Source organism: Bombina bombina, chromosome 1 (genome assembly GCF_027579735.1).
Source record: "Bombina bombina isolate aBomBom1 chromosome 1, aBomBom1.pri, whole genome shotgun sequence".
NCBI classification, from domain to species: domain Eukaryota; kingdom Metazoa; phylum Chordata; class Amphibia; order Anura; family Bombinatoridae; genus Bombina; species Bombina bombina.
Window position 1 is genome coordinate 1,501,856,012 of NC_069499.1, and position 20,232 is coordinate 1,501,876,243.

Below are 20,232 nucleotides of genomic sequence, written 5' to 3' on the forward strand. Positions count from 1 at the left end.
TAAAGTTATTAAGCCCTACACCGCCGCCACAATAATAAACCTATTAACATAAAATAAAATACCAAAGTATCACAAAACGGAAAACATGTGAAATAAATGTGATAGAAAATAAAGTGCAAAAAATTCATATAAGGATATATGTAATCTTCCTTGGGATCTCCGGTCTTCTGATGTTTCTTATTTCATCCTCATAAAAAGGAAACAAAAGTGTACCACATAGTGTAACTCTGTATCACTATTCAGTAGATAAAATCACTCGTGTACAAATGGTTACTCACATGGGTTGTAGCTAATAGCCAAGCTCAGGGAAATGCGCACACCCACTTTATACTGGTGGGTATACAGTTACTTTCACAGGATAATAGAATAAAAAGGATTTATTTAAAACATATATAAAAAGCGTCACAAGAACTGCATATACACCATACACAGGAGAATAAAGCAACAAAGTGTCTATTATTGCTCTAATGAGCGAAGCCCAGTGCTGTGAGTCAGTGGGTAGGGAAGCAGAAGCTTAACCGCAACACCGTCCACCTTGTGACCAGCGTAGGTTGCTCCTCCCTCAGGTGTGCAGATAATTGAGTAGACGCAATAAGGAGATGATGTTTCTGACATACGTTTTGCAATTGTGCTTTTTCAAGGAAAAATTCCTTGAAAAAGCACAATTGCGAAACGTAAGTCGGAAACATCATCTCCTTATTGCGTCTACTCAATTATCTGCACACCTGAGGGAGGAGCAACCTACGCTGGTCACAAGGTGGACGGTGTTGCGGTTAAGCTTCTGCTTCCCTACCCACTGACTCACAGCACTGGGCTTCGCTCATTAGAGCAATAATAGACACTTTGTTGCTTTATTCTCCTGTGTATGGTGTATATGCAGTTCTTGTGACGCTTTTTATATATGTTTTAAATAAATCCTTTTTATTCTATTATCCTGTGAAAGTAACTGTATACCCACCAGTATAAAGTGGGTGTGCGCATTTCCCTGAGCTTGGCTATTAGCTACAACCCATGTGAGTAACCATTTGTACACGAGTGATTTTATCTACTGAATAGTGATACAGAGTTACACTATGTGGTACACTTTTGTTTCCTTTTTATGAGGATGAAATAAGAAACATCAGAAGACCGGAGATCCCAAGGAAGATTACATATATCCTTATATGAATTTTTTGCACTTTATTTTCTATCACATTTATTTCACAATAAACCTATTAACCCCTAAACCGAAAACCCCCCACACAAAATATAATAAATTAAACTATTAACCCCTAAACCGAAAGCCACCCACATCGCAATAAACTAATTTAAACTAGTAACCCCTAAACCTAACCCTAAAGTAACCCTAACACCCCCTAACTTTAAAATAATTAAAATAGAGCTAAATTAAACTTACAATTATTAACTAAATAAACCTATTAACCCCTAAACTGCCAGCCCCCCACATCGCAACAACCTAAATTAAACTATTAACCCCTAACCCTAACATACCCCTAACCCTAAAGTAACCCTAACCCTAGCACCCCCTAACTTTAACATAATTAAAATAGAGCTAAATTAAACTTATAATTATTAACTAAATAATACCTAAATAATAAAACTAAATACATACTTACCTGTGAAATAAAATCTAAGCTAGCTACAATATAACTAATAGTTATATTGTAGCTAGCTTAGGTTTTATTTTTATTTTACAGGTAAGTTTGTATTTATTTTAACTAGGTTGACTAGTTAGTAAATAGTTAATAACTATTTAATAACTACCTAGTTAAAATAAATACAAAATTACCTGTCAAATAAAACCTAAGCTACCTTACACTAAAACCTAAAATTACAAAAAAATTAAAAAAAACTACCATTACAAAAAATAAAAAAGAAACACCATTACAAAACAAACAAACAAAATTATCCAAAACAAATAAAAATTATTCCTATTCTAATACCTCTTTAAAAAAAAAAAAAAAAACACCCCAAAATAAAAAAAAAAGCCTTATCTAAAATAAACTACCAAGGGCCCTTAAAAGGGCCTTTTGTAGGGCATTGTCCTAAGTTAAACAGTTCTTTTGCTACAAAAAACAAACACCTCCTAACAGTATACAAACCCCCACCACCCAAACTACCAAGGGCCCTTAAAAGGGCCTTTTTGGGGGGCCCTTAATCATCCAATAGAATTAGAGCTGCTGAAATCCTATTGGCTGATTTGATGCCGCCTGGATGAAGATTGAAGAGGCCGTCTGGATGAAGACTTCTCGCCGCTTGGATGAGGACTTCTCCGCCGGGATCAAGATTGAAGAGGCCACCTGGATGAAGACTTCTCGCCTCTTGGATGAGGTCTTCTCCGCCGGGGTGAAGATTGTAGAGGCCGCCTGGATGAAGACTTCTCCGCCGGGATGAAGATCGTTCAAGTGGAACTTCCAAAACTGTAAGTGGATCGTCTTGGGGTTAATGTTAGGTTTTTTTAAGGTTCTTTTGGGTGGGTTTTATTTTTAGATTAGGGTTTGGGCAGTAAAAGAGCTAAATGCCCTTTTAAGGGCAATGCCCATCCAAATGCCCTTTTCAGGGCAATGGGTAGCTTAGGTTTTTTAGATAGTTTTTTTATTTTGTGGGTTGGGGGTAGGGGTTTGTAATGTTAGTGGGACTATTTTTTTCAGGTTAAAGAGCTGTTTAAATTAGGGCAATGCCCTACAAAAGGAACTTTTAAGGGCCGTTGGTAGTTTATTCTAGATTAGGTTTTTTATTTTGGGGTGTTTTTTTATGGGTATTAGAATAGGAATAATTTTTTTTTTTGATAGTTTGTTATTATGTGTAATGTATTTTTTTAGGGGGTGTTTGTAGGAAAAGAGCTATTATCTTTAGGGCAATGCCCTACAAAAGGTCCTTTTAAGGGCCCTTGGTAGTTTATTTTAGGTAAGGCTTTTTTTTATTTTGGGGTATTTTATTTTATTGGGTATTAGAATAGGAATCATTTTTATTTTTGGGGATTTTTTTTGTAATGATAGGTTTTTTTATTTTTTGTAATGGTAGTATTTTTTTATTTTTTGTAATTTTAGGTTTTAGTGTAAGGTAGCTTAGGTTTTATTTGACAACCTAGGAAGTTATTAAATAGTTAATAACTAGTCTACCTAGTTAAAATAAATACAAACTTACCTGTGAAATAAAAATAAAACCTAAGCTAGCTACAATATAACTATGTTATATTGTAGCTAGCTTACGTTTTATTTCACAGGTAAGTATGTATTTAGTTTTAACTAGGTATTATTTAATTAATAATTGTAAGTTTAATTTAGCTCTATTTTAATTATGTTAAAGTTAGGGGGTGTTAGGGTTATGTTAAGGTTAAGATTACATAAGAGTTAGGGGTTAATAGTTTAATTTAGGTTGTTGCGATGTGGGGGGCTGTCGGTTTAGGGGTTAATAGGTTTATTTAGTGGTAGTGCTGTGGGAGGCCAGAGGTTTAGGGGTTAAAAGCTTTATTTAGTTGCGGTGATGTCGGAGAGCGGCGGAAAAGGGGTTAATAGATTTATTATAGTGTGGGCGATGTTGGGGTGCGGCGGGATAGGGGTTAATAACTTTAGTATAGTGGCGGCGATATCGGGAGCGGTAGATTAGGGGTTAATACCTTTATTTAGGTGGCAGCGATATCGGGAGCGGCAGATTAGGCGTTAATAACTGTAGGCAGGCGTCGGCGATGTGGGGGGCAGCAGATTAGGGGTGTTTAGACGTGGGGTTTATGTTAGGGTGTTAGGTTTAAACCGTATTTTTATTTTCCCCATGGACATCAATGGGGCTGCGTTATAGAGCTTTTCTTTCCGCGATCGCAGGTGACTTTTTTTCTGACCTGCTCTCCCCATTTATGTCTATGGGGAAAGCGTGCACGAGCACGTCAAATCAGCACTTGTTTTTGGTGCGGCATGGAGCTTAAAAACCCCATATCGCCCGCACAAGCCTGTTTTTTTAAAACTTGTGATGGCAGCGCTATAGGGGATTAAATAACGCCACTTTTGTTGCGCTTGTTAATTTCCCTATAGCGCTCAAAACTCGTAATCTAGCTGTTAGTTAGGTTAGGTTTAAATGATAAGTTAGCCATTGCATGCTTTTGGTAAGGTAGGAAACACCTACAGGAAAAGCAAACATTTCTCTGTATAATTTCAACAAATATATATGTAGGGAGAAAATAAGGAGAAGTAGACCTTATAAAAAGATAGGGAATTCAGCACTCTCATATACACATTTAAAGAAACAGAGATATAAATATCTCAAGGTAACAACCTAAGTATTAAAATAAATAGAGCTGAGTGTGGAGCCAGGTAGAAACCCAGAATTAAGACTTGACAACTAGCATGCTTGCACGGCACTCATAATTTTATTATTTACAAAAAGCAACAATTTCCTTAATAAAGGTCAATTGACCAACAAAATTTATTCAAAACAAATATGAGCTAAAAAGCTAAGTGAGATGTCTCATAGGAAAATTAAATGTCTATTGATGAATGGCTAAATATAATAGTGACAATGCAACACCTCTATTAGAGGACAACCCCAAAAGTAAGAGTAATGTAAGGGTAATGTTGTCATAATAATATCATGAGGATCTATGCAGTTCACATAAACATTAAGCCAGAGTAATATAACCACAGAAATACGGTTAAATGCAAGGAGTGAAAGATAAACACAGGAAAAGTCTTTACACAATCATATTCTGCATGTAAATATACCAATTACACAGAGCAAGATATTGTTATGGCTCCCTTATTTCCATTTTTCATTTCTCTGTATAATATAAGACCAAAAAGTGTAATCAAGCCTAGGAAATTGATGTTTTAAGGATGATTTGCATAAATACGTATATACAGTAGATAAATCCTGGTACTAATAGTGTGAAGGGGTGAAACCAGTGACGTGCAGTGACGTCAGAGGCTGGTGAGGCAGTGGCAGGATACGCCTTCATTCTTTAGATATCCTTTGTTGAAGAAATAGCAATGCACATGGGTGAGCCAATCACATGAGGTATCTATGTGCAGCCACCAATCAGCAGCTACTGAGCATATTTAGATATGATTTTCAACAAAGGACATCAAAAGAATGAAGAAAATTAGATATTAGATGTAAATTGGAAAGTTATTTAAATTTGCATATGGGTTTCATATGGGTTTCATGTCCCTTTAAATGGTGTCTTGGAAAACTGGTCAACTTAGTAAACATCTGATTTTAGTCTAAAAGGATTGTAACAGAAACTCTTGCCAGATAACACAATGCTTGCTCTGATTATGATATCTAGAAATCCATGCCCATTAAAATATGTTTAAAACATACTTTAATGCTGCAAATTATGCTTATAGATTCTTTCATTACATAAGGGATGAGAGTCAGAGGGGGAGGAAGAGAGACAGAGAGAGAGAGAAAGAGACCATGGGGGAGAACAACACATAAGGAGAGAGATGGATATATAGAGAAGCTACAGAGAGTTCAGAAAATTAGTCTATAATTTAGTGTGAAGTACAGAGGCAAGCTGCTAAGTTAGTGGGTGTAAAGTTTGAGTAAACAAAATACAAAAACGACCCTGCTGTAAAAGAGTAAAAAAACACTAAACCACATTCATTAAATTATCATTTTCACTAACAGAATCCCTTTCAGTAAAATCTTACTTTAATAAGATGTGAAACACTGCTCTCTGTGCCTCTTTTCCTGCTCTGTAAGGATTCAGGAAGTGACAGTGGCACATTCCACTGCACTTAGAGGGGAAGAACAGAACTCTCTTTTTCATTTTAGCAAAGCTAGCAGGTTCACAGGACAGCAACAAAATATATGAAAGTTGTTTTTTCCGTTTTTGTTTTGATTTATATGATTTAACATCCAGCCCCAACCCTATGTTCCACTTACTAATGCCTCTCGCTGGATTGGTTCAGCCCAAATAGGACTGCCTCAAATAAGCAGTTAATGGGCCATGCAATGATCTTAAACACTTTCATCCAGTAGATGGCGCAGCATGTTGTGTAATGGTGGGCAGACCTGCTTGTGCCTCTTCATTGCACAACATATAGCTGTGAGAGAAAAAAATGCTGGGGAAAAAAATTACAATTTTTTTTTTAAAGCCAATAAAAAAAAATATATTTTTGCCCATATGAGAGGTGAAGCACTGCCTCACCTGCCTCTAGTGACTGCACATCACTGGGTGAAACATATACATTGGCTGCTGTTTTTGTCTAAGTCTGCTCCAACAAGGGTAACAACCACCAACAGTATTGAAAAGGAATATACAAAGAATCCGTGTAAGTTGAATCGAGTTTGACCGGAGTGTTGTTACAGTACCTTGCAATCAAGTCAAGTATCTACAGGTGCACCTCTTATGAGAGGAAGGGAGCGTGCCCTACAGCGATGTGGCATGCTGCGGTTTGCCTCGGGAGTCGGGACCAAACAGAGAGTAATATCTTCGAGGCTGAAGGCTTCACAGATGGTGGATTCACTTTTAATTTTGACGCAAGTGGCTTTTGTCTCCTCAGGTGGGTTTCAGGTGGGACCACTGATGCACTGTAAGTCAATCAAATGTTCACCTATATTAGTAAATGTCTGAATGGATTCTCCCATTTCTTGAAAGTATATAACTGTTTACCCTTCTGTTTAGAACTCACTTGGTTGAACTTTTTTTTTTACCAAAGTTTGCTGATACATGTGCAGAAAGATTTTTGCCCATACACAAATTGCTGAGGCCATATGTACGTTTTATGCTAGCATATGAACTTCTTGATTTTCCATATAACTAGTAGGTGGTACCACCAATATGTTTTTAGTATGCATGTGAATCTTCTCCCTATTTGTGCTTGTTTTTTTTCAATAAATAGTTTGTAATTTGGTATAAAAAAGTGCTGTATCCCCTTGCTTTTTGGAGGTGAGTGGATGTATCCCCTCCCTGTTCTTTCTTGCATATTTGGCTACATTTTAAATAAGGGTCTGCAACAATTTCTTCTACAAGATAAGACGAGTCCACGGATTTCATCCTTGTGGGATATTAACCTCCTGCTAACAGGAAGTGGTAAAGAGCACCACAGCAGAGCTGTATATATAGCTCCTCCCTTCCCTCCACCCCAGTCATTCTCTTTGCCTGTGTTAGTAATAGGAAGAGGTAAAGTTGAGGTGTTAGTTTTAGATTCTTCAATCAAGAAGTTTTTTTATTTTAAATGGTACCGGGGAGTACTATTTTCCTCAGGGAGATATGGAAGAAGATTTCTGCCCTGAGGTTGATGATCTTAGCAGATGTAACTAAGATCCATGTTGGTTCCCACAGAGCTTCTGAAGGTAGTACAAGAGAAATCTTCAGTGTGGAGAACGGTTTCATGCTACAAGCAGCATTGAGGTATGTTCAGTCTTTTAATTCTGAGGAGACTTGGTATATCAGAACTGGCTGACATTTTTTCCCTGCAAGGGAAGGGGTAAGCAGTAGACCTGTACACAAAGGGTATTACTGAAAATCATGTGTTTATTTCTTTAATTGACATAGTACTGGGCTGAAAGCAATATATAAAAGGGACACTGGGAGAGGCAGCTTAACATTTTTTATTTGGTTTATTACAAATAATCAGTATGGCTGCAGTATTACTATAGTGTTTTTAAGGGGACCACATGGCTTTATATTGCTAACCGCTTCTCATGCGGTTGTACAGACTAATGTGAACGACGTCCATGATGGGTGGGGCCTATATTCGCTCGCTCAGACGCGCAGTTTACTCTGACTGAGAAGGCAGCAGGCATTAGCTCCGGTTGGGCCTAAAACTTGTGTTCTGTTCACTGGATCGTTGTCTAGTCATTTTGCAGTACCCTGGGGGCAGGTAGGCACCTCAGCAGAGCTGTGGCGAGGTGCAGGGTTCATTTTTTTCACATAAAATATATTTTTTGATATAAATGTCTTTTAGAGGTTAAATTCACCCTTTGCTCTTAGGGTGCAATAATTTTTGGCACAATTGAACAAATTTATTTGATTGTATTGCGTTATTTAACGTTTTAGGCAGTTTAGGAAAAATTGTGCACTTTTTTATTTCTTAAAGGCGCAGTACACATTTTTTGAAAAAATTATTGAAATCAATAAATAAAGTGTTTAACGACTATTGTGGTTATTGCTAGTCTGTTCAACATGTCTGACATTGAAGATACTAATTGCTCTATGTGTTTAGAAGCCATTGTGGAACCCCCTCTTACGTTGTGTACCTCTTGTACTGAAAGGACCTTACAATGTAAAAAGCATATTTTAGGTAAAGAAAGTGTGCCTAAGGATGATTCTCAGTCTGAAGAGAATCAGGATATGCCATCCAATTCTCCAAAAGTGTCACAACCATTAACGCCCACACAAGCGACGCCAAGTACCTCTAGTGCGTCTAATTCTTTTACTCTGCAGGAGATGGCTGCAGTTATGTCAACTACCCTTACAGAGGTGTTATCTAAAATACCAGTGTTACAGGTTAAACGCAGTAGGTCAGGTATTAATGTGAATACTGAATACTCTGATGCTTTATTGGCTATTTCCGACGTATCCTCATGGTGCTCTGAGTTGGGGGTCAGGGAATTGCTGTCTGAGGGGGAACTTTCAGACTCAGGAAATATGTTACCTCAGACAGATTCGGACGTCATGTCCTTTAAATTTAAGCTTGAACACCTCCGCCTGTTACTTTGGGAGGTTTTAGCGACTCTGGATGATTGTGACCCTATTGTGATACCACCAGAGAAATTGTGTAAGATGGACAAATATCTACATACACTGATTTTTTTCAGGTTCCTAAAAGAATTTCGGAAATTATAAAAAAGGAATGGGATAGACCAGGTACACGTTCTCTCCTTCTAATTTTAAGAAAATATATCCCATATCAGACACCATTCAGGACTCTTGGCAGTCGGTCCCTAAGGTGGAGGGAGCTATATCTACCCTGGCTAAGCGTACAACTATACCTATTAAGGACAGTTGTGCTTTCAAAGACCCTATGGATAAGAAGTTAGAGGGTCTTCTAAAGAAATTATTTATTCATCAGGGTTTTCTTTTACAACCTACACCTTGCATTGTTCCAGTTACTACTGCAGCAGCTTTTTGGTTTGATGCTCTAGAAGAGTCTCTGAAGGTTGAGGCCCCATTAGAGGACATTTTGGATAGAATTAAGGCTCTCAAGCTAGCTAATTCTTTTATTACAGATACTGCTTTTCAAATTGCTAAATTGGCGGCGAAAAATGCAAGATTTGCCATTTTAGTGCGTAGAGCGTTATGGCTCAAATCTTGGTCTGCTGATGTGTCATCAAAATCTAAGCTGTTAGCTATTCCTTTCAAGGGTAAGACCCTATTCGGGCCTGAATTGAAGGAAATAATTTCTGACATTACTGGAGGTAAAGGCCATGCCCTACCTCAGGATAAGTCTGTTAAGATGAGGGGTAAACAAAATAATTTTCGTTTCTTTCAAAATTTTAAAGGAGTACCCTCTGCTTCTTCTTCCTCCACAAAGCAGGAAGGGAATTTTGCTCAATCCAAGTCCATCTGGAGACCTAACCAGGCTTGGAATAAAGGTAAACAATCCAAGAAGCCCGTTGCTGCTACAAAGACAGCATGAAGGGCAGCATGAAGGGGCGGCCCCCGATCCGGGACCGGATCTAGTAGGGGGCAGACTTTCTTTCTTTGCTCAGGCTTAGGAAAGAGATGTTCAGGACCCCTGGGCATTGGAAATCGTGACCCACACGTATCAACTGGAATTCAAGGATTTTCTCCCAAGAGGGAGATTTCATCTTTCACGATTGTCTGTAGACCAGATAAAAAGAGAGGCGTTCTTACGCTGTGTAAAAGACCTCTCTACCATGGGAGTAATTTATCCCGTTCCAAAACTGGAACAGGGGCAGGGGTTTTACTCAAATCTTTTCGTGGTTCCCAAAAAAGAGGGAACTTTCAGACCCATTCTAGATCTCAAGTACCTAAAGTTTCTCAGAGTCCCATCGTTCAAGATGGAGACTATACGAACAATTTTACCAATGATCCAGGAGGGTCAATATATGACTACCGTGGACTTGAAGGATGCATACCTTCATATCCCCATTCACAAGGCTCATCATCAGTTCCTAAGGTTTGCCTTCCTGGACAAACAGTTTCAGTTTGTGGCTCTTCCCTTCGGGTTGACCACAGCACCAAGGGTCTTCACAAAGGTTCTAAGGTCCCTTCTGGCGGTTCTCAGACTGCGGGCATAGCAGTGGCACCTTATCTGGATGATATTTTGATTCAGGCATCAACTTATCATCTGACAAAATTTCACACGGACACAGTATTGTCCTTCCTGAGAACTCACGGTTGGAAGGTGAACGTAGAAAAGTGTTCACTTGTTCCACGGACAAGGGTTCCCTTCTTGGGAACTCTGATAGACTCGGTAGACATGAAAATAAAAATATTTCTGACGGAGGTCAGAAAGTCAAAGATTCTAAATACTTGCCGAGCACTTTAGTCCATTCCTCGGCCATCAGTGGCTCAGTGTATGGCGGTAATTGGATTAATGGTAGCGGCAATCAAAATCATTCAGTTTGCTCACTTTCATCTCAGACCACTGCAGCTGTGCATGCTCGGACAGTGGAATGGGGACTATGCAAATTTATCAGTAATCCTGATCGCGCCTGCGTGGCCACGCAGGACTTGGTATGCGGATCTAGTGGACATGTCCTCTCTGCCACCGTGGAAACTTCCTTTGAGACAAGACCTTCTCATTTAAGGACTTTTCCAACATCCAAATCTAAATTCTCTGCAGCTGACTGCTTGGAGATTGAACGCTTGATTTTATCTAGGCGGGGATTCTCAGATTCGGTCATTGATACTTTGATAAAGGCACGTAAGCCTGTCACTAGAAAAATCTATCATAAGGTATGGCGTAAATATCTTTATTGGTGGGAATCCAAGGGCTACTCATGGAGTAAAGTTAGGATTCCTAGGATTCTGTCTTATTTCCAAGAAGGATTGGAGAAAGAGTTATCAGCAAGTTCATTAAAGGGACAGATTTCTACTTTGTCAATTTTGCTTCACAAACGTTTGGCGGATGTTCCAGATGTTCAGTCTTTTTGACAGGCTCTAACCAGAATTAAGCCTGTATTTAGAGCAATTACTCCTCCCTGGAGTTTGAATTTAGTTCTTAGAGTTCTTCAAGGGGTTCCGTTTGAACCCATGCATTCCATAGATATTAAATTGCTATCTTGGAAAGTTTTATTTTTGGTTGCTATTTCTTCTGCTCGTAGAGTTTCTGAGCTTTCAGCGTTACAATGTGATTTGCCTTATCTTATATTTCATTCTGATAAGGTGGTTTTGCGTACCAAACCTGGATTTCTTCCTAAGGTTGTTTCTAATAAGAATATTAATCAGGAAATTGTTCCTTCCTTGTGTCCTAATCCTTCTTCTAAGAAGAAGTGTCTATTACATAATCTGGACGCGGTCCGTGCCTTGAAGTTTTACTTACAGGCGACTAAGGATTTCCGTCAATCATCTTCATTATTCATTGTTTATTCTGGAAAGTGTAGGGGTCAGAAAGCTACGGCTATCTCTCTTTCTTTTTGGCTGAGGAGTATCATCCACCTGGCATATGAGACTGCTAGACAGCAGCCTCCTGAAAGAATTACGGCTCATTCTACTAGGGCTGTGGCTTCCACATGGGCCTTTAAAAATGATGCTTCTGTTGAACAGATTTGTAAGGCTGCGACTTGGTCGTCTCTTCATACTTTTTCTATATTTTACAAATTTGATACTTTTGCTTCTTCTGAGGCTGGTTTTGGAAGAAAGGTTCTTCAAGCAGTGGTGCTTTCCATTTAGGTTCCTGCCTTGTCCCTCCCTTTCATCTGTGTCCTGTAGCTTTGGTATTGTATCCCACAAGTAAGGATGAAATCCGTGGACTCGTCGTATCTTGTAGAAGAAAAGGAAATTTATGCTTACCTGATAAATTTATTTCTTCTATGATAGGACGAGTCCATGGCCCTCCCTGTCATTTTTAAGACAGATTATATTTTATTTTTACTACTTCAGTCACCTCTGCAACTTTAGCTTTTCTTTTCTCTTCCTAAACCTTCAGTCGAATGACTGGGGGTGGAGGGAAGGGAGGAGCTATATATACAGCTCTGCTGTGGTGCTCTTTGCCACTTCCTGTTAGCAGGAGGTTAATATCCCACAAGTAAGAATGAAATCCGTGGACTCGTCTCGTAGAAGAAATCAATTTATCAGGTAAGCATAAATTTCCTTTTTTCCTGTAATGGGTATATTTAATATTTTTGATTTAAACATATTTACAGGTCTCTCTCCTTAAATTTGGTACAGTTTATATTAAAATGTTGTTTTTAGAGAACATATATATATATATATATATACAGTGTGCATACATATATATCATATATACCTTTAAGAGTACTGCATTTAAGAAAAAAGTTATACTGGTATTTCACTCTGCCTTTCTGTTCTCATAGCAGATGCTCTTGAAAAGATGCAGGGAGAGGTATATTCAATTATAAGGGACCCTTTATTATGAAGGATACTCCAGGAGCTGTGAGCTGTGTATGGTAGAACTATATGTAAGGCAGTGTATACCACATAACGGAAAGAGAAAATCATTTTGTCATAGGTGAACTATTTTTTTTTCTAATTTTTAGTGTAAGAATTCTTTGTTACTATTTTTTATATCATGATAATAGGCAAATATAATTAGTTAGTAGGAACCCCTAGGATGATATCATAGTATGATACAGCAACTGGTAGGAAGACACAAGTTTGTTTTTTATCCATTATAAGTGTTTAATTGTTTTTCTAAATCAATTGTAAGGTGAATTCAGACTAAGATTACGGCTAATGGCGAAACACGTCAGCCATTACACCTGTCATTTGTATTGTCGGCATTGTGCCCCTTTCTTATACAAGTTTTATAGATGCATATCTATACTATAATCGCGTTTGTAACGCGTCCGTCGCCGTCGTCAGTTGCGTGCGCAGACGAAAGAATGTAGGCTGCGTGTGCAGCTAAACGAAGCGTTTAACCAAAAAACCTAACCGCCCACAAGAAATATTAACAAAAAAACCTAACCGCTGAAAACGAAGTATTAACAAACAAAAAAAATGCCCGCATGAAGCATTTTACCAAAAAACCTAACCGATCACACGAAATATTAACAAAAACACCTTACTTGCCAAAAACGAAGTATTAACAAAAAAACGCCTACACAAAGTATTAGAAAAAAAAAACACCTAACCGCCCTCGTGAAATAATTAAAAAAAAACCTAATCGCCCGCACGAAATAATAACAAAAAAACCTAACCACCTGCAGGAAGTATTAACAAAAAAACCCCATAAACACCCGCACAAAGTATTAACAAAACAACACCGAACCGCCCGCACAAAGTATTAACAAAAAAAACAACCTAACCGCCCGCAAGAAATATTAACAAACACCTAATGCAAAATGCCTAAACCCCCAACCCCCACAAAATAATAAAGTAATTAACCCCTAATCCGCAAATTAAAATATTAACCCTTAAACCGCCAAACCCCCACAACACAAACAACATAATTACACTATTAACCCATAAACCCGCAAAAATCTCCACAAAGCCAACTACCTAATTACAATATTAAACCCCTAAACCGCCAACCCCCACAACGCAAAAATTTAAAAAATCTAACATTACAAAAAACCCCCACTAAAATTACAAAAAATAAAAAAATCTAAAATTACAGAAAAAAATAAACGTAATTATCCAAAATATTTTTTTTAAAACCTAAACTAATACCCCTATAAAAAAGCCCCCCGAAATAAACCCCTCCATAATCTAACATTGCCCTAAGTTAAACCGCTCTTTTACTTAAAAAAATTACAAAGTACCCCCTAACAGTTAAACCCCCCACCCAACCAACCCCCCAAAAAAGGGCAATGAGCTCTTTTGCTGCCCATTAAAATAAAAAAAACCCTAATCTAAAACCCCCCCACTAACACTTAACTAACTTAACTAACTAACTAACTAACTAACTAACTAACTAACTAACTAACTAACTAACTAACTAACTTTAAAGGGCCTTTTGTAGGGCATTGCCCTAAAGCGATCAGCTCCTTTAACCTAAATAAAGTACTCATTATCCCCTAAAATAACCCCCAACCACACAACCCCCCCAAAATAAAAAAGGCAATGAGCTCTTTTTCTACACATAAAAAAAAATCCCTAATCTCTGCTCTGCACCTCCTTCGCTCTGGATGAAGATAAAAGATGTCCCGTGCTGGATGAATATGTTGCCGCCTGGAAGACCTTCACCGCCGGACTTCAGGAACTGTGAGTACCTATTTCGGGGTTAGACTTAGGTTTTTTTGGGGTGTTTTTTTTTTAGATTAGGGATTTTTTTGTTTTTTAATGGGCAGCAAAAGAGTGGATTGTCCTTTTAAGGGCAATGCCCATACAAATGCCCCTTTAGGGGCAATGGGTAGCTTAGTTTTTTTAAACTTGTTTTTTTTTAATTTGGGGTGTTGTGTTGGTGGGTGGGAGTTTACTTTTAGGGGGTACTTTGTCATTTTTAAAGGTAAAAGAGCTGTTTAACTTAGGGCAATGCCCTACAAAAGGCCATTTTAAGGGCTTTTGGTAGTTTATTGTTAGATTAGGGGGTGTTTTTCTTTTGGGGGGAGTTATTTTTATAGGGGAATTTTTTTTATTTTTGATAATTTTGTTTATTTTTTTTTCCAGTAATTTTAAATAGACTGCACTCTGGGCAGGCTTATCGCCTAGTTTTTAATAAAAGTGACGTTTTAAGTATAGTCCGGTGCTCCCTGTGTCTCTTTGAGTTCTGCTGGAATTGTTAGGAGTGAGCACGGATGCATGTTTTCCTTATAGAACCCTGGAGACTTCCCTCTGCATGGCCACTATTCACTTAAAGCATCAGAGGGTTTGTATCAACTGGGATGGATCTTCTCAGCCAATAGCTGTATAGCACACAGACGGTGCTTAAAAGTCGTCATCTTGACTTCTGAGTAAGCGGAGAGAGATCTGAGGTGACAGGCGGCATATCCAGATTGTACTGCATATTTCTGGGTTTTATGCACAGAGGAGAGCTGTCATCATCATTCCATGTGAGCAATCCTACAGAGACCAGTGTTTCGGGATAACCACAAGAGGGTAAAGCCTGTCAGGGTCCTTACCGTCAGCTTGTCGTGGCAAACACGGAACTCCCTGTCTCAGTGTCCCCTCCAGTCTGTCTAACAGCTACGGCTGCAACTCTCTAGGCGCACGGCCACACGCTACCTAGATTTAAAGGGCCAGTCACTAATTGTAGGAACTCCCACTTGGAGGGCGCAGGTGTGGAGTCCCTATAAAAACTCACTCAGTACATCACTCTGGACTGAGTAATTGCCTATTCAGGTCCTTCCTTGCTGGTTTCTGCTACTTAATCTTACACACCTATGTACCTGTGCTTACCTTGTTCCTGAAGCCAAGCACCTCTGCTGTGATACCTGCTTATGCTTACCTTGCTTCTGAAGCCAAGCACTTCTGCTGTGATACCTGTGTATGCTTACCATGCTTCTGAAGCCAAGCACCTCTGCTGTGATACCTGTGTATGCCTACCTTGCCTCTGAAGCAAGTACTTCCGCTGTGATACCTGTGTATGCTTACCTTGCTTCTGAAGCCAAGCACTTCTGCTGTGATACCTGTGTATGCTTACCTTGCTTCTGAAGCCAAGCACCTCTGCTGTGATACCTGTGTATGCCTACCTTGCCTCTGAAGCCAAGTACTTCTGCTGTGATACATGTGTATGCTTGCCTTGCCTCTGAAGCCAAGCCCCTCTGCTGTGATACCTGTGTATGTTTACCTTGCCTCTGAAGCCAAGCACCTCTGCTGTGATACCTGTGTAGGCTTACCTTGCTTCTGAAGCCAAGCACCTCTGCTGTGATACCTGTGTATGCTTACTTTGCTTCTAAAGCCAAGCAACTCTGCTGTGATACCTGTGTATGTTTGCCTTGCCCCTGAAACCAAGCACCTCAGCTGTGATATCTGTGTATGCTTACCTTGAAACCAAGAATCTCTGCTGTGACACCTGTGTATGCTTGCCTTGCTCCTGAGACCAAGCACCTCAGCTGTGATATCTGTGTATGCTTACCTTACTCCTGAGTCCAAGCATCCCTTTTGTGATACCTGTGTATGCTTACCTGTATCCTGAAAATCTAACCAGGATTCCTAATACTAGCAACAACAAACAGAGAACTCCAGCAAACCTCCAGGCGTTTTAGATGAAAAAGATCCTTTATTGGAGCAGGTTACAAGTTTAAAATGTTAAAACCAAAGTAAGATCTCACAGCAGAACTGGTGTCTTACGCGTTTCGGCTGTGATCAAGCCTTACTCATAGACTATAGTGTGTTATTTCCCCAAATTGTGTCAGTTCTCACCTGGACATTTAAAAGAGACCTCCCCAACAGTACCAGCTTCGTAGTATGTGCTTCTTGAGAGACTTGTGCTTTAAGTGTTCTTTTGCAAAATACTTTTATTTGATTGTTGCCAGGTTGGATTGTGACCTCAAAATACTTTTCCTGTTGTTTCTTTGCATTACTTCAGTAAAGTTTGTTCAAGAAAAGATTTTCTTTGTACTGTGTTTCCATTCTTGCATACTGAGTTCCTTACACCTTCTCTCACCCTTACAAAGCCCTTACTGTACAAATTCCCTGCAAGGTTGTTTATGGGGGAATCTAGTATATATTAATATTTAAGATATATGGGTTGAGGTCTCCTATAAAGGAAGTTTTGTTGGCAGCATTAGATGAACTGACAAGTGCCTAAGCACACATCAATTATCTTTTGATGTATATTTATTTAACAAAGTTTTAAATGTTATCCATTAATCCTCTGTATCTTTTTTTTTAGAGAATACTTTGTCCCAATTTGTGTTATTTAGAGATTTCCTTAAATGATTGAATTTTTCTGTCTTAAAATTAAACGTATTAGTTCTATGTTTGATATTATAGCTGTATTGTTTGATAGCAATAAATCCAATATAGCTTCATTCCCATTTGGCTCCTTTATTAATTGTGACAATAAGTTATCCCTAAGAACACAGCTGTATTACTTGTTTCAATGGCCCAGTTTAGCACTGTTATTATTAGCAGCCTTTCCTATTTACATTATAGTTGAGTTTCCTCCATGTCACTAAAGTTGGGGGGCTTGTAGCATGTTCCTAGTAATATTTTTTTCCCACTCTTTATTTCAACCCACAGAGTCTCTACATTATCACCTGTATCATCATCAATATCTTCCCTTATTGTAGGTTTAAGGTAAGGTTAAATATACATGCAAATTCCTCCACCCCTTGTATTACTCCTGTCCCTACTAAATAATAATCCTTTAAGTTAATTGCCCAGTAATGTGAATCATCCCACCAGGTTTCAGTTACACTGATAATATCAGTGTCCCCTTCTGCAACTAAGAGCTCCAGCTACCGCATTTTGACAATCATACTTCTTGCATTTGCTGTCATACATTTAATTTTCATGTGCTTTCTGCTGCTACTTGTTGCACTTTCCTACAAACTTTCTAAAGCAAAATTTCTTAAGTGTACCCTTTTGTCATCCCATGTGTATGTATGTTTGTGGCTATATGGGTGTTTGTGTGTCTATATGTATATGGGTGTGTGTCTATATGTATATGGTTGTGTGTGTGTGTCGTTATGTATGTATGTGTGTGTCGTTATGTATGTATGTGTGTGTGTCTTTATGTATGTATGAATGTGTCTATATGTATGTGTGTGTGTGTGTCTTTATGTATGTATGTGTGTGTCTATATGTATGTGTGTGTGTCTTTATGTATGTATGTGTGTGTCTATATGTATGTGTGTGTGTCTTTATGTATGTATGAATGTGTCTATATGTATGTGTGTGTGTGTGTCTTTATGTATGTATGTGTGTGTCTATATGTATGTGTGTGTGTCTTTATGTATGTATGTGTGTGTCTATATGTATGTGTGTGTGTCTTTATGTATGTATGAATGTGTCTATATGTATGTGTGTGTGTGTGTCTTTATGTATGTATGTGTGTGTCTATATGTATGTGTGTGTGTCTTTATGTATGTATGTGTGTGTCTATATGTATGTGTGTGTGTCTTTATGTATGTATGTGTGTGTCTATATGTATGTCTGTGTGTATATACACTCACCGGCCACTTTATTAGGTACACCTTGCTAGTACCGGATTGGATCCCCTTTTGCCTTCAGAACTGCCTTAATTCTCCATGGCATAGATTCAACAAGGTGTTGGAAACATTCCTCAGAGATTTTGGTCCAAATTGACTTGATAGCATCACGCAGTTGCTGCAGATTTGTCGGCTGCACATCCATGATGCGAATCTCCCATTTCACCACATCCCAAAGGTGCTCTTTTGGATTGAGATCTGGTGACTGTGGAGGCCATTGGAGTACAGTGAACTCATCATGTTAAAGAAACCATTCTGAGATGATTTGAGCTTTGTGACATGGTGCATTATCCTGCTGGAAGTAGCCATCAGAAGATGGGTACACTGTAGTCATAAAGGGATGGACATGGTCAGCAACAATATTTAGGTAGGCCATGGCGTTTAAACAATGCTCATTTGGTACTAATTTGGTACTAAGGGGCCCACACCATTACACCACCACCACCAGCTTGAAACGTTATTACAAGGCAGGATGGATCCATGCTTTCATCTTGTTTACGGCAAATTCTGACCCTACCATCTGAATGTCATAACTGAAATCGAGAGTCTTCAGACCAGACAACGTTTTTCCAATCTTCTATTGTCCAATTTTGGTGAGCCTGTGCAAATTGTATCCTCAGTTTCCTGTTCTTAGCTGACAGGAGTGGCACCTGTTGTGGTCTTCTGCTGCTGTAGCCCATCTGTTTCAAGGTTCGATGTCTTGTGTGTTCAGAGATGGTATTCTGCATACCTTGGTTGTAACAAGTGGTTTTTCGAGTTACTGTTGCCTTTCTATCATCTCAAACCAGTCTGCCCATTCTTCTCTGCCCTCTGACATCAACAAGGCATTGTCATCCACAACTGCCGCTCACTGGATATTTTCTCTTTTTCGGACCATTCTCTGTTAACCCTAGAGATGGTTGTGCATGAAAATCCCAGTTGATGAAATACTCAGACCAGCCTGTCTGGCAACAACAACCATGCCACGTTCAAAGGCAATTGAACAGGTTTACCTAATAAAGTGGCTGGTGAGTGTATATGTGTGTGTGTGTATATATGTAAATGTGTGTGTCTTTATGTATATAAGTGTGCGTGTGTGTCTCAATGTATGTGTGTGTGTCTATATGTATATGTGTGTGTTTCTATATGTATGTATGTGTGTATGTGTCTGTGTCTATATGTATTTGTGTATGCATGTGTCTATATGTATATGTGTACGTGTGTCTATATGTATATGGGTGTGTGTGAGTGTGTCTATATGTATGTGTGTGTGTCTATATGTATATATGTGTATATGTGTGTATCTTTATGCATATGGGTCTATGTGTGTGTGCATCTATATGCATGTGTGTGTGTCTATATGTACATGTGTGTGTGTGTCTTTATGTATGTGTGTGTGTCTATTTGTATATGTGTGTGTATCTATTTGTGTGTGTATATCTATATGTATGTGTGTATGTGTCTATGTATATGTTTTTATGTGTGTGTGTATCTATATGCATGCATGTGTATCTATCCGTATGTATGTGTCTGTGTATCTATATGTATGTATGTATGTATGTCTATGTGTGTGTGTATCTATATGTATTGTGTGTGTCTCTCTATATGTATTTGGGTGTGTCAATATGTATATGTGTGTGTGTCTTTATGTGTGTGTTTATATATATATATATATGTGTGTGTGTCTATATTAGAGATGGGCGAATGTGTTTATATTCAAATTCGAATGTTAGAACGAATGTTATTGTAGAAATTCGGTTTACATAATAGAATGTTGATAAGAATGAATATTCTTAAAAATTCTATTTTCGAATGTTATTTACAGTTTTCGAATGTCACATTCGAATTCGAATGTCAATTTCGAATTCGAATATTACATTTATAAAACACTATTGTAGACTAGAAACACTATTTCGAATTCGAATGTCACCTTCAAATTGAATATCACATTCGAATCGAATATCACATTCGAATTTGAATATTACATTTAAAAAACACAGTATTAGACTAGAAATACTATTTTGAGTTTGAATGTCACATTCGAATCGAATATCACATTTGAAT